The sequence below is a fragment of the Pleurodeles waltl genome, chromosome 7 (assembly GCF_031143425.1).
Source record: "Pleurodeles waltl isolate 20211129_DDA chromosome 7, aPleWal1.hap1.20221129, whole genome shotgun sequence".
In the NCBI taxonomy this organism is placed as follows: Eukaryota; Metazoa; Chordata; class Amphibia; order Caudata; family Salamandridae; genus Pleurodeles; species Pleurodeles waltl.
In genome coordinates this window covers 525,663,712-525,676,450 of record NC_090446.1, presented here as the reverse complement: position 1 = coordinate 525,676,450, position 12,739 = coordinate 525,663,712, and positions in this window count along the sequence as shown.

Sequence of the window (12,739 nt, the reverse complement as noted above, 5' to 3'; positions counted from 1 at the left end):
GCCTGTCTGAGGGGCTGGCAGCAGCAGCAGCTGCAGTGAAACCCCAGGAAAAGCAGTTTGGCAGTACCAGGGTCTGTGCTACAGACCACTGGGATCATGGGATTGTGCCAACTATGCCAGGATGGTATAGAGGGGGCAATTCCATGATCATAGACATGTTACATGGCCATATTCGGAGTTACCATTGTGAAGCTACATATAGGTAGTGACCTATATGTAGTGCACGCGTGTAATGGTGTCCCTGCACTCACAAAGTCCGGGGAATTGGCCCTGAACAATGTGGGGGCACCTTGGCTAGTGCCAGGGTGCCCTCACACTAAGTAACTTAGCACCCAACCTTTACTAGGTAAAGGTTAGACATATAGGTGACTTATAAGTTACTTAAGTGCAGTGTAAAATGGCTGTGCAATAACGTGGACGTTATTTCACTCAGGCTGCAGTGGCAGGCCTGTGTAAGATTTGTCAAAGCTCCCTATGGGTGGCAAAAGAAATGCTGCAGCCCATAGGGATCTCCTGGAACCCCAATACCCTGGGTACCTCAGTACCATATACTAGGGAATTATAAGGGTGTTCCAGTAAGCCAATGTAAATTGGTAAAATTGGTCACTAGCCTGTCAGTGACAATTTGAAAGAAATGAGAGAGCATAGCCACTGAGGTTCTGATTAGCAGAGCCTCAGTGAGACAGTTAGTCACTACACAGGTAACACATTCAGGCACACTTATGAGCACTGGGGCCCTGGGTGACAGGGTCCCAGTGACACATACAACTAAAACAACATATATACAGTGAAAAATGGGGGTAACATGCCAGGCAAGATGGTACTTTCCTACAATGACAATATGCCAAAAGTATCTCAGTGAGTACCCTCAGTATGAGGATAGCAAATATACACAAGATATATGTACACAATACCAAAATATGCAGTAATAGTATTAGAAAACAGTGCAAACAATGTATAGTTACAATAGGATGCAATGGGGACACATAGGGATAGGGGCAACACAAACCATATACTCCAAAGGTGGAATGTGAACCACGAATGGACCCCAAACCTATGTGACCTTGTAGAGGGTCGCTGGGACTATTAGAAAATAGTAAGGGTTAGAAAAATAGCCCACCCCAAGACCCTGAAAAGTGAGTGCAAAGTGCACTAAAGTTCCCCCAAGGACATAGAAGTCGTGATAGGGGAATTCTGCAGGAAAGACACAAACCAACAATGCAACAACTGTGGATTTCCAATCTAGGGTACCTGTGGAACAAGGGGACCAAGTCCAAAAGTCACAAGCAAGTCGGAGATGGGCAGATGCCCAGGAAATGCCAGCTGCGGGTGCAAAGAAGCTTCTACTGGACAGAAGAAGCTGAGGTTTCTGCAGGAACGAAAAGGGCTAGAGACTTTCCCTTTGGTGGACGGATCCCTCTCGCCGTGGAGAGTTGTGCAGATGTGTTTTTCCGCCGATAGATCGCCAACAAGCCTTGCTAGCTGCAAATCGTGCGGTTAAAGTTTTTGGACGCTGCTGAGGCCCAGGAGGGACCAGGAGGTCGCAAATTGGACCAGCAGAGAGAGGGGACGTCGATCAAGACAAAGAGCCCTCTCTGAAGCCGGTGGCACCCGGAGAAGTGCCCAAAACAGGCACTACAAGGATGCGTGAAACGGTGCTTGCCGAAGTTGCACAAAGGAGTCCCCCGTCGCCGGAGACCAACTTAGAAAGTCGTGCAATGCAGGTTAGAGTGCCATGGACCCAGGCTTGGCTGTGCACAAAGGATTTCCGCCGGAAGTGCACAGGGGCCGGAGTAGCTGCAAAAGTCGCGGTTTTCCCAGCAATGCAGCCCAGCGAGGTGAGGCAAGGATTTACCTCCACCAAACTTGGGCTGAAGAGTCACTGGACTGTGGGGGTCACTTGGACAGCGTCGCTGGATTCGAGGGACCTCGCTCGTCGTGCTGAGAGGAGACCCAAGGGACCGGTAATGCAGCTTTTTGGTGCCTGCGGTTGCAGGGGGAAGATTCCGTCGACCCACGGGAGATTTCTTCGGAGCTTCTAGTGCAGAGAGGAGGCAGACTACCCCCACAGCATGCACCACCAGGAAAACAGTCGAGAAGGTGGCAGGATCAGCGTTACAGAGTTGCAGTAGTCGTCTTTGCTACTATGTTGCAGGTTTGCAGGCTTCCAGCGCGGTCAGCAGTCGATTCCTTGGCAGAAGGTGAAGAGAGAGATGCAGAGGAACTCGGATGAGCTCTTGCATTCATTATCTAAAGTTTCCCCAGAGACAGAGACCCTAAATAGCCAGAAAAGAGGGTTTGGCTACCTAGGAGAGAGGATAGGCTAGCAACACCTGAAGGAGCCTATCAGAAGGAGTCTCTGACGTCACCTGGTGGCACTGGCCACTCAGAGCAGTCCAGTGTGCCAGGAGCACCTCTGTTTCCAAGATGGCAGAGGTCTGGAGCACACTGGAGGAGCTCTGGACACCTCCCAGGGGAGGTGCAGGTCAGGGGAGTGGTCACTCCCCTTTCCTTTGTCCAGTTTCGCGCCAGAGCAGGGCTAAGGGGTCCCCTGAACCGGTGTAGACTGGCTTATGCAGAATTGGGCACATCTGTGCCCAACAAAGCATTTCCAGAGGCTAGGGGAGGCTACTCCTCCCCTGCCTTCACACCATTTTCCAAAGGTAGAGGGTGTCACACCCTCTCTCAGAGGAAGTTCTTTGTTCTGCCATCCTGGGCCAGGCCTGGCTGGACCCCAGGAGGGCAGATGCCTGTCTGAGGGGTTGGCAGCAGCAGCAGCTGCAGTGAAACCCCAGGAAGGGCAGTTTGGCAGTACCAGGGTCTGTGCTACAGACCACTGGGATCATGGGATTGTGCCAGCTATGCCAGGATGGTATAGAGGGGGCAATTCCATGATCATAGACATGTTACATGGCCATATTCGGAGTTACCATTGTGAAGCTACATATAGGTAGTGACCTATATGTAGTGCACGCGTGTAATGGTGTCCCCGCACTCACAAAGTTCAGGGAATTGGCTCTGAACAATGTGGGGGCACCTTGGCTAGTGCCAGGGTGCCCTCACACTAAGTAACTTTGCACCTAACCTTTACCAGGTAAAGGTTAGACATATAGGTGACTTATAAGTTACTTAAGTGCAGTGTAAAATGGCTGTGAAATAACATGGACGTTATTTCACTCAGGCTGCAGTGGCAGGCCTGTGTAAGAATTGTCAGAGCTCCCTATGGGTGGCAAAAGAAATGCTGCAGCCCATAGGGATCTCCTGGAACCCCAATACCCTGGGTACCTAAGTACCATATACTAGGGAATTATAAGGGTGTTCCAGTAAGCCAATGTAAATTGGTAAAATTGGTCACTACCCTGTTAGTGACAATTTGGAAGAAATGAGAGAGCATAACCACTGAGGTTCTGGTTAGCAGAGCCTCAGTGAGACAGTTAGGCACCACACAGGGAACACATACATATAGGCCACAAACCTATGAGCACTGGGGTCCTGACTAGCAGGGTCCCAGTGACACATAACAAACATACTGAAAACATAGGGTTTTCACTATGAGCACTGGGCCGTGGCTAGCAGGATCCCAGTGAGACAGTGAAAACACCCTGACATACACTCACAAACAGGCCAAAAGTGGGGGTAACAAGGCTAGAAAGAGGCTACTTTCTCACACAACCCCCCCCCAAACGAAGGACAATAAGGCTAACCTTGGCCAGTTGAGACTTTATTGTCTAAGTGGTGATAAGTAGAGAGTAGCTCTGCAATAGACTGGTTACTCCCTTTATCATCCACTATAAGGTTACTTCCCTGTGGGGATGTAAACCACCCTGTTTGAAGCTTTTTAGCTAAGCAACAATGTGAAGATGTATTTTCAGAGTTTCTATCAGTAAGTTTTAGTTTAGAGCAGTGGGAATTGTCCACTGAACCTATTTGTAGTGATGGAAATGCCAGACAGGGATGCTGTCTCAGAAAAGCCATAGCTGGGCAAAAACTTTGTCCATATGGCTGGAAGAGAGAACAGGGATGCTGTTTCTCTTGGGTTGGAGCAGGGCAGGGATGCTGTCCTATGAGCTCCACACTAGGGCAGGGATGCTGTCCTAAGTGTTGTGAGGCAGTGCAGAGTTTCTGCACTAAAGTTTCTCTGGGAGGGTTGGAGGGATGCTCCATGTTAACTAAAATGGTGCTCTTTTTCTCACCAATGTTAGTTATCCCACAGAGAGGTACTTCTACCTCAGGGAGTACAGTTTTGTCAACTGATGACTCCCTTGGAACAGGTGCCACCCTAGGAGAGGTTTTTCCCACCACAGGAATGGTATCCTGAATGGTAGGGTGGTTAGGGGATACTGTGATACCCTTTTTACCTGTTGATGGAGAGGGATCCTGAGTTTTCAGCCCTTCTCTCCTTTGCTTTTTCATTTCAGTAGAAATGAGAGGGAACAATTCCTCTGGGATGCCCAGCATGGCTGCATGGGCATAAAACTCTACATCAGCCCAACCTGAGGCCTCTAGGTCATTACCTAAGAGACAGTCTACAGGTAAACTAGGTGATACTACCACCTGCTTAGGGCCAGTAACTCCACCCCAACTAAACTGAATTATAGCTAAGGGAAGAAACTTAGTGGAGTTATGGACATCAATAATTTTATACTGTTGTCCAATGATGTGTTGTTCAGGAGCCACTAGGTTTTCAGTCACCAAAGTGATACTGGCACCTGTGTCCCTGTAGGCCAAGGCCTCAACACCATTTATTGAAACTGTCTGCCTGTACTTATCCATTGTAAGGGGACAAGCAGCCAGTGTGGCAAGGCCAATGCCACTAGGTGTGACAGAAACTGTCTTGGGACTGACTACCCCAGTTTCTACTATGGACCCATAAGTGAACCCGACTACACCCTTTGCTTGACTGTTGCCAGCAGTCCCACCACTAGTACCACTACTGCTAGGGGCACTAGAGCTTGATGTGTTAGTGGTGGTAGGCTCAGGGGGTTTACCTGGACAGGACTTATCCCCTGGCCTATGGCCTCTGTTTTTACACACAAAGCACCAAGGCTTTTTAAATTGTGTAGGTTGAGAAGAAGAGGAAGAATTTGTTTTATCCCCACCCCCTGAAGAGTGTTTAAGATTTGAAGTGGGATCTTTGGTTTTACCCTTATCCCCAGGCTTATCTTGAGATTTTTCACCATCTTTCTTCTTATTGTTCTCTTTGTCACACCCTGTATGAACTTTTCTGTTCACCCTTGTTCTGACCCATTTGTCTGCCTTCTTTCCCAATTCTTGGGGAGAGGTCAGATCAGAGTCCACCAAGTACTGGTGCAACAAATCAGACACACAATTATTAAGAATATGCTCTCTCAGGATCAAGTTATTCAGGGTGTCATAATCAGTAACTTTACTGCCATGTAACCACCCCTCCAAGGCCTTCACTGAATGGTCAATGAAATCAACCCAGTCTTGTGAAGACTCCTTTTTGGTCTCTCTGAACTTTATCCTGTAGTGTTCAGTGGTTAAGCCATAACCATCCAGGAGTGCATTCTTAAGAACTGTAAAATTATTGGCATCACTTTCTTTCACAGTAAGGAGCCTATCCCTACCTTTTCCACTAAATGATAGCCATAGGATAGCAGCCCACTGCCTTTGAGGGACATCCTGTACAACACAGGCCCTCTCAAGTGCAGCAAACCACTTGTTAATGTCATCCCCCTCCTTATAAGGGGGAACTATTTTGTGCAGATTCCTGGAATCATGCTCTTTTGCAGGATGACTATGGGGAATACTGCTGCTGTCACCATGGGTTTCTAAACCCAACTTCTGTCTTTCCTTCTCTAATTCTAAAGACTGTCTATCCAAATCCAGCTGTTGCTTTTTAAGCTTCAGTCTGGTTTGTTCCACCCTCAACTTATTGAGTTCCCTCTCTAACAATCTGTCATCAGGGTTGGTGGGAGGGACATTCCTAGATACAGAGGTATGATGGGAATGAACAGAAGGAGACCTGTCCCTTACAGAGGGCACCCTAACAGCTTGGCTAACAGAAACATCAGTACCACTGTGGTGTGAATAAATGCTTTTGCTATGATGTGAGACAACACTATTTGAATGGTGTGGCTCTTCATCATTACCAACTATGCTAGACTGTCTAGTAATGGGCAGGCTAGGAAGTTTCTTTCCTGAAGCTTTTCCTGGGGGAGTCCCTGGATCAGATTGGGAACCATTAGCTACTTTTTCAACAGATGGGGCACTTCTAGCCTTATCCTGTTCTCTAAGCATGTTAAGTAACAATTCCAAGGAAGGATTCTTCCCTACACTCAAACCTCTCTCTATGCAGAGACTCCTTGCTCCTTTCCAGCTAAGGTGATCATATGCAAGTTTGGACAGATCAACATTTTGGCCTGTGCCAGACATTTTTAGAGAGAGTTAAAGTGATAGAAAAAGAGAAAAAAGTTTGTCAGAGCTTTTAGAAAGACAGAGAAAAAAAAACTTTTAAAACTTTTTAGAACTTTTTAGAAAGTTAGAAGTACTTTTCAGCACTTTAGAAAAGAGTGAAAAGAGGAAATGCAACACTTTTTGGCTATGTGTATATACACTGAACTTGTTTTATATATTTTTCTCTTATGAAAAGTACAATGACAAGAGTGGTAAGTAGTCTCAAAGCACTTATCACGCCGCTGCACAACCAATGTAGGAGGCTGGACTGGCTTGTAGTGAGTACCAAGGGGTACCTGCACCTTGCACCAGGCCCAGTTATCCCTTATTAGTGTATAGGGTGTCTAGCAGCATAGGCTGATAGATAATGGTAGCTTAGCAGAGCAGCTTAGGCTGAACTAGGAGACGAGTGAAGCTCCTACAGTACCACTTAGTGTCATATGCACAATATCATAAGAAAACACAACACACAGTTATACTAAAAATAAAGGTACTTTATTTTTATGACAATATGCCAAAGTATCTCAGAGTGTACCCTCAGTGAGAGGATAGGAAATATACACAAGATATATATACACAATACCAAAAATATGCAGTATAGTCTTAGAAAACAGTGCAAACAATGTATAGTTACAATAGGATGCAATGGGAACACATAGGGATAGGGGCAACACAAACCATATACTCCAAAAGTGGAATGCGAACCACGAATGGACCCCAAACCTATGTGACCTTGTAGAGGGTCGCTGGGACTATTAGAAAATAGTAAGGGTTAGAAAAATAGCCCACCCCAAGACCCTGAAAAGTGAGTGCAAAGTGCACTAAAGTTCCCAAAAGGACAAAGAAGTCGTGATAGGGGAATACTGCAGGAAAGACACAAACCAGCAATGCAACAACAATGGATTTCCAGTCGAGGGTACCTGTGGAACAAGGGGACCAAGTCCAAAAGTCACAAGCAAGTCGGAGATGGGCAGATGCCCAGGAAATGCCAGCTGTGGGTGCAAAGAAGCTTCTACTGGACAGAAGAAGCTTAGGTTTCTGCAGGAATGACAAGGGCTAGAGACCTCCCCTTTGGAGGACGGATCCCACACGCCGTGGAGAGTCGTGCTGAAGTGTTTTCCCGCCAAAAGACCGCCAACAAGCCTTGCTAGCTGCAAATTGTAAGGTTAGTGTTTTTGGATGCTGCTGTAGCCCAGGAGGGACCAGGATGTCGCCGATTGCGTCAGGGGACAGAGGGGGTGTCCAGCAAGACAAGGAGCCCTCTCAGCAGCAGGCAGCACCCGCAGAAGTGCCAGAAACAGGCACTACGAGGATGCGTGAAACGGTGCTCACCCGAAGTCACACAAAGGAGTCCCACGTCGCCGGAGAACAACTTAGGAGGTCGTGCAATGCAGGTTAGAGTGCCGTGGACCCAGGCTGGACTGTGCACAAAGGATTTCCGCCGGAAGTGCACGGAGGCCGGAGTAGCTGCAAAAGTCGCAGTTACCAGCAATGCAGTCTGGCGTGAGGAGGCAAGGACTTACCTCCACCAAACTTGGACTGAAGAGTCACTGGACTGCGGGAGTTACTTGGACAGAGTTGCTGGATTCAAGGGACCTCGCTCGTCGTGCTGAGAGGAGACCCAGGGTACCGGTGATGCAGTTCTTTGGTGCCTGCGGTTGCAGGGGGATGATTCCGTCGACCCACAGGAGATTTCTTCGGAGCTTCTAGTGCAGAGAGGAGGCAGACTACCCCCACAGCATGCACCACCAGGAAAACAGTCGAGAAGGCGGCAGGATCAGCGTTACAGAGTTGCAGTAGTCGTCTTCGCAACTATGTTGCAGTTTTGCAGGCTTCCAGCGCGGTCAGCAGTCGATTCCTTGGCAGAAGGTGAAGAGAGAGATGCAGAGGAACTCGGATGAGCTCTTGCATTCGTTATCTAAGGAATCCCAAGAGACAGAGACCCTAAATAGCCAGAAAGGAGGGTTTGGCTACCTAGGCGAGAGGATAGGCGTGCAACACCTGAAGGAGCCTATCAGAAGGAGTCTCTGACGTCACCTGATGGCACTGGCCACTCAGAGCAGTCCAGTGTGCCAGCAGCACCTCTGTTTCCAAGATGGCAGAGGTCTGGAGCACACTGGAGGAGCTCTGGGCACCTCCCAGGGGAGGTACAGGTCAGGGGAGTGGTCACTCCCCTTCCCTTTGTCCAGTTTCGCACCAGAGCAGGGCTAAGGGGTCCCTGAACCAGTGTAGACTGGCTTATGCAGAAATGGGCACCATGTGTGCCCATGAAAGCATTTCCAGAGGCTGGGGGAGGCTACTCCTCCCTTGCCTTCACACCATTTTCCAAAGGGATAGGGTGTAACACCCTCTCTCGGAGGAAGTCCTTTGTTCTGCCATCCTGGGCCAGGCCTGGCTGGACCCCAGGAGGGCAGAAGCCTGTCTGAGGGGTTGGCAGCAGCAGCAGCTGCAGTGAAACCCCGGGAAAGGCAGTTTGGCAGTACCAGCGTCTGTGCTACAGACAACTGGGATCATGGGATTGTGCCAACTATGCCAGGATGGTATCGAGGGGGCAATTCCATGATCATAGACCTGTTACATGGCCATATTCGGAGTTACCATTGTGAAGCTACATATAGGTAGTGACCTATATGTAGTGCACGCGTGTAATGGTGTCCCCGCACACACAAAGTCCGGGGAATTGGCCCTGAACAAGGTGGGGGCACATTGGCTAGTGCCAGGGTGCCCTCACACTAAGTAACTTAGCACCCAACCTTTTCCAGGTAAAGGTTAGACATATAGGTGACTTATAAGTTACTTAAGTGCAGTGTAAAATGGCTGTGAAACAACGTGGACGTTATTTCACTCAGGCTGCAGTGGCAGGCCTGTGTAAGAATTGTCAGAGCTCCCTATGGGTGGCAAAAGAAATGCTGCAGCCCATAGGGATCTCCTGGAACCCCAATACCCTGGGTACCTCAGTACCATATACTAGGGAATTATAAGGGTGTTCCAGTAAGCCAATGTATATTGGTAAAATTGGTCACTAGCCTGTTAGTGACAATTTGAAAGAAATGAGAGAGCATAACCACTGAGGTTCTGGTTAGCAGAGCCTCAGTGAGACAGTTAGGCACTGTAGGAGGCTGGACTGGCTTGTAGTGAGTACCTAGGGGTACTTGCACCTTGCACCAGGCCCAGTTATCCCTTATTAGTGTATAGGGTGTCTACCAGCATAGGCTGATAGATAATGGTAGCTTAGCAGAGCAGCTTAGGCTGAACTAGGAGACGAGTGAAGCTCCTACAATACCACTTAGTGTCATATGCACAATATCATAAGAAAACACAATACAAAGATATACTAAAAATAAAGGTACTTTATTTTTATGACAATATGCCAAAAGTATCTCAGTGAGTACCCTCAGTATGAGGATAGCAAATATACACAAGATATATCTACACAATACCAAAATATGCAGTAATAGTATTAGAAAACAGTGCAAACAATGTATAGTTACAATAGGATGCAATGGAGACACATAGGGATAGAGGCAACACAAACCATATACTCCAAAAGTGGAATGCGAACCACGAATGGACCCCAAACCTATGTGACCTTGTAGAGGGTCGCTGGGACTATTAGAAAATAGTAAGGGTTAGAAAAATAGCCCACCCCAAGTCCCTGAAAAGTGAGTGCAAATTGCACTAAAGTTCCCCAAAGGACATAGAAGTCGTGATAGGGGAATTCTGCATGAAAGACACAAACCAGCAATGCAACAACAATGGATTTCCAGTCGAGGGTACCTGTGGAACAAGGGGACCAAGTCCAAAAGTCACAAGCAAGTCGGAGATGGGCAGATGCCCAGGAAATGCCAGCTGTGGGTGCAAAGATGCTGCTACTGGACAGTAGAAGCATAGGTTTCTGCAAGAACGACAAGGGCTAGAGACTTCCCCTTCGGAGGACAGATCCCTCACGTCGTGGAAAGTTGTGCAGAAGTATTTTCCCGCCGAAAGACCGCCAACAAGCCTTGCTAGCTGCAAATCGTGCGGTAAGGTTTTTTGGACGCAGCTGTGGCCCAGGAGGGACCAGGATGTCGCAAATTGTGTCAGGAGACAGAGGGGATGTCGAGCAAGACAAGCAGCCCTCTCAGCAGCAGGTAGCACCCGGAGAAGTGCCAGATACAGGCACTACAAGGATGCGTGAAACGGTGCTCACCAGAAGTCGCACAAAGGAGTCCCACGTCGCCGGAGAACAACTTAGGAGGTCGTGCAATGCAGATTAGAGTGCCGTGGACCCAGGCTGGACTGTGCACGAAGGATTTCCGCCGGAAGTGCACGGAGACTGGAGTAGCTGCAAAAGTCGCCGTTCCCAGCAATGCAGTCTGGCGTGGGGAGGCAAGGACTTACCTCCACCAAACTTGGACTGAAGAGTCACTGGACTGTGGGAGTCACTTGGACAGAGTTGCTGGATTCAAGGGACCTCGCTCATCGTGCTGAGAGGAGACCCAAGGTACCGGTGATACAGTTCTTTGGTGCCTGCGGTTGCAGGGGGACGATTCCATCGACCCACGGGAGATTTCTTCGGAGCTTCTAGTGCAGAGAGGAGGCAGACTACCCCCACAGCATGCACCACCAGGAAAGCAGTCGAGAAGGCGGCTGGATCAGCGTTACAGAGTTGCAGTAGTCGTCTTTGCTACTATGTTGCAGTTTGAAGGCTTCCAGCGTGGTCAGCAGTCGATTCCTTGGCAGAAGGTGAAGAGAGAGATGCAGAGGAACTCGGATGGGCTCTTGCATTCGTTATCTAAGGAATCCCAAGAGACAGAGACCCTAAATAGCCAGAAAAGAGGGTTTGGCTACCTAGGAGAGAGGATAGGCTAGCAACACCTGAAGGAGCCTATCAGAAGGAGTCTCTGATGTCACCTGATGGCACTGGCCACTCAGAGCAGTCCATTGTGCCAGCAGCACCTCTGTTTCCAAGATGGCAGAGGTCTGGAGCACACTGGAGGAGCTCTGGGCACCTCCCAGGGGAGGTACAGGTCAGGGGAGTGGTCACTCCCCTTCCCTTTGTCCAGTTTCGCGCCAGAGCAGGGCTAAGGGGTCCCTGAACCGGTGTAGACTGGCTTATGCAGAAATGGGCACCAAATGTGCCCATGAAAGCATTTCCAGAGGCTGGGGGAGGCTACTCCTCCCCTGCCTTCACACCATTTTCCAAAGGGAGAGGGTGTAACACCCTCTCTCAGAGGAAGTCCTTTGTTCTGCCATCCTGGGCCAGGCCTGGCTGGACCCCAGGAGGGCAGATGCCTGTCTGAGGGGTTGGCAGCAGCAGCAGCTGCAGTGAAACCCCGGGAAAGGCAGTTTGGCAGTACCAGGGTCTGTGCTACAGACCACTGGGATCATGGGATTGTGCCAACTATGCCAGGATGGTATAGAGGGGGCAATTCCATGATCATGACCTATTACATGGCCATATTCGGAGTTACCATTGTGAAGCTACATATAGGTAGTGACCTATATGTAGTGCACGCGTGTATTGGTGTCCCCGCACTCACAAAGTCCGGGGAATTGGCCCTGAACAATGTGGGGGCACCTTGGCTAGTGCCAGGGTGCCCTCACACTAAGTAACTTAGCACCCAACCTTTTCCAGGTAAAGGTTAGACATATAGGTGACTTATAAGTTACTTAAGTGCAGTGTAAAATGGCTGTGAAATAACGTGGACGTTATTTCACTCAGGCTGCAGTGGCAGGCCTGTGTAAGAATTGTCAGAGCTCCCTATGGGTGGCAAAAGAAATGCTACAGCCCAATGGGATCTCCTGGAACCCCAATACCCTGGGTACCTCAGTACCATATACTAGGGAATTATAAGGGTGTTCCAGTAAGCCAATGTAAATTGGTAAAATTGGTCACTAGCCTGTTAGTGACAATTTGAAAGAAATGAGAGAGCATAACCACTGAGGTTCTGATTAGCAGAGCCCCAGTGAGACAGTTAGTCACTACACAGGTAACACATTCAGGCACACTTATGAGCACTGGGGCCCTGGGTTACCAGGGTCCCAGTGACACATACAACTAAAACAGCATATATACAGTGAAAAATGGGGGTAACATGCCAGGCAAGATGGTACTTTCCTACACAACCCCCCTCCAAACGAAGGACAATAAGACTAGCCATGACCTGATGAGTCTTCATTGTCTAAGTGGAAATATCTGGAGAGTCCATCTGCATTGGAGTGGCTACTCCCAGGTCTATGTTCCACTGTATAGTCCATTCCCTGTAGGGATATGGACCACCTCAATAATTTAGGATTTTCACCTTTCATTTGTTTTAGCCAAAGTAGAGGTTTGTGGTCT